Consider the following 3281-nt stretch of genomic DNA (forward strand, 5'->3'; position numbering starts at 1 on the left):
TCGTCTCCTCGAGCCATATGGATATGAAGGATGTAGTCCTCAATCCAGACCCCAGGGTCTGTTGTTCCGTCGTATGCCTCTATGTTTACGGGCTTGAATCCCTCTGGAAATTCATGGTCCAACACCTCATCAATGAAACATAGGGGGTGTGCAGCACCCCTGTAGCTGGGTGTGCCGCGTTGTTCGGATGTTTGTTGTGTTGCATTGTATGCTGGGGCGCGCTTGCGTGGTCCATAGATGGATCTTGTTGCGCCGTCCTTTGGGTGCGAGCCCTCGCATGGGTCGCGTGTTGTATTGTGAGCGGCGTTGTATGCCGCTCTGTGTTGGTAGAGGGATCGTCTATCCGACCAGGTGGCTGCTTTGATATTTGGTTGTGGGGGGTCTGAGGCCTCCTCATCGAATTCGCGTAGCAGCTTCCGCTTTGGGTAGCTCTTGGGGGCGATTGTCATCGTACCTCGCTGCAGTGTTGAGCATTTTACTCCATCTGATTTAGAGTGTGTCTTGCGCGGCCTTGAGCCTTTTCTTCTGCTTTTTAAGACTCCTCGCGGTGGCAACAAGCCTTTTACGGGCATTCTGCTGCTCCGGGTGCCTGTCCGGCGTTGTGTCGTCCGGACCATTATCCTTGATAGAATTTGTTTGTTCGGTTTGATTATCCGAATTGCCATTGTCCAGCAGCGGTTCGCCCTGCTCCAGCGCTGGGTCTGTGTGATCGCTATTTCTGTCGAGGCGGGATTTGGGGCGGCGCTTGCGTCGCCTCTTTGACTGCTTTTCGAGGGAACAAGCTTTCGGTGCGTCCTTCCGCTCCTCGTCGTCATCTTTTGGTGCGTCCACCATGTATACGTCATATGACGAGGTGGCATTCCAAGGCCCAATAGGCGCTGGTTCTTCATCGTCTCCTTCATCGGTGTCCATACCGTCGATGTCTTCGGAGTCGAAGTCGAGCATGTCGGTTAAATCGTCAATAGTGGCTACAAAGTGGGTGGTGGGTGGGCTTTGAATTTCTTCATCGTCCATATCCTAATCTTGCTGACCGTAGTCCGGCCAGGGCTCTCCTGATAAAGAGAGAGACTTTAGTGATTTCATAATATCGCCGAAGGGCGATTACTGAAAGATGTCTGCGGCAGTAAACTCCATGATCGGCGCCCAATCGGATTCGATTGCCAGGGGCGCGGAGGGTTCGGAGTCTGGAGAGGAGTCTGGCTCCTTGGAGTCACGAGTCTCGCAGAGTGCGGGGCTGGTGTTCGGCTCGATCGCCGTTGGGATCGCAGCCCCCGAGGCGGCGTCCAACCACCTATCCTCGATCGGCGCAGTTGGCTCCGAATTAAGGGTCGAAGCCGATGCGGGTGCGGCCTCCAGGGCACTGTACGGCGGCAGAGCTAGATCATGCTTGTCGGGATAGTGCGGCGCGCTCGGCAGTGGCTCGAATTCGTCGAAGATCAAGTCCCCGCGGATGTCAGCCGTTTAGTTCAAACTTCCAAATCTGACCTGACGGCCAGGGGCATAGCTTTCGATCTGCTCCAGATGGCCAAGTGAATTGGCCCGCAGTGCGAAGCCGCCGAAGACGAAGATCTATCCGAGGAGGAAGGTCTCACCCTGGACTGCATCGTTATTGATGATCGTAGGAGCCATCGAGCCTGATGGCGACGACACAGAGGAACTCTCAATGAAAGTACCAATGTCGGTGTCAAAACCGGCGGATCTCGAGTAGGGGGTCCCGAACTGTGCGTCTAGGCCGGATGGTAACAGGAGGCAAGGGACACGAAGTTTTACCCAGGTTCGGGCCCTCTCGATGGAGGTAAAACCCTACGTCCTGCTTGATTAATATTGATGATATGGGTAGTACAAGAGTAGATCTACCACGAGATCAGAGAGGCTAAACCCTAGAAGCTAGCCTATGGTATGATTGTTGTTGTCTATGTTGTCCTACGGACTAAAACCCTCCGGTTTATATAAACACCGGAGAGGGTTAGGGTTACACAAAGTCGGTTTCAATGGTAGGAGATCTACATATCCGTATCGCCAAGCTTGCCTTCCACGCCAAGGAAAGTCCCTCCCGGACACAGGACGAAGTCTTCAATCTTGTATCTTCGTAGTCCAGGAGTCCGGCTGAAGGTATAGTCCGGCCATCTGGACACCCCCTAATCCAGGACTCCCTCACTCCCCCTTGTGTACGGTGTTGAGCTTGCCGGACTGCTTGAAGACCCAACATTCTCTGTGGGTATGATTAGCGGGTTTACCAGGGGTGCTATGGATCTGACATATTTGGTACAGAATTTTGTTTAGGCTGGACAGTTCGTCTCTGGCGCTTTTAGAGGGCGGCTTTTGCTGACCAGGCCGAGAGCTTTTGAATCCGGCGTTTACTGCCGTGCTCTTCGTGTTGTCTTCTTTATTCCGACGTTTGTTATTGTTGTTTCGCCGTGATTTCCCATTTCCATCTCTAACTTCGGATGTACTGGGGTCGCTGGTGCTGCATCTGGCTAGCCAGCTATCGGGTCATGGGGCTTGTTAATGCTACCATTGTTCTCGGCTTTTCTTGGCCGAGGTGTCTGGCAAGCCATTCGTCACCGACGCTATGCTTAAAAGCTACCAAGGCTTCGGTGTCCGGACAGTCGACAATTTGGTTCTTTTTAGTAAGAAACCTGTTCCAAAGCTTTCGGGCTGACTCTCTGGGCTGTTGAGTTATATGACTCAAATCATCCGCGTCCGGAGGTCGGACATAAGTCCCTTGAAAATTTGCCCGAAAGGCATCTTCGAGCTCTTCCCAACTTCTAATGGAGCTTTCGGGGAGGCTCTTTAGCCAGTGCCGAGCTGGCCCTTTGAGTTTGAGGGGTAAATACTTAATGGCGTGGAGATCATCTCCCCGAGCCATGTGGATATGGAGGATATAGTCCTCAATCCAGACCCCAGGGTCTGTTGTTCCATCGTATGCCTCTATGTTTACGGGTTTGAATCCCTCTGGAAATTCATGGTCCAGCACCTCATCGGTGAAACATAGGGGGTGTGCGGCACCCCTATATCTGGGTGTACCGCGTTGTTCGGATGTTTGTTGTGTTGCATCGTATGCTGGAGCACGCTTGCGTGGTCCATAGATGGATCTAGTTTCGCCCTCCTTTTGATGCGAGCCCTCACGTAGACCGCGTATTGGCTTATGTGCGGCGTTGCTTGCCACTTTATGTTGGTCGTGAGGTCGTCTATCCGGCCAGATGGCTGTTTTAATTTTTGGTTGTGGGGGGTCTGAGGCCTCCTCATCGAATTCAGGTAGCAACTTCCGCTTTGGGTAG

Source organism: Triticum urartu, chromosome 3A (assembly GCF_056163025.1).
Source record: "Triticum urartu cultivar PI428250 chromosome 3A, HENAU_Tu73, whole genome shotgun sequence".
NCBI lineage: Eukaryota > Viridiplantae > Streptophyta > Magnoliopsida > Poales > Poaceae > Triticum > Triticum urartu.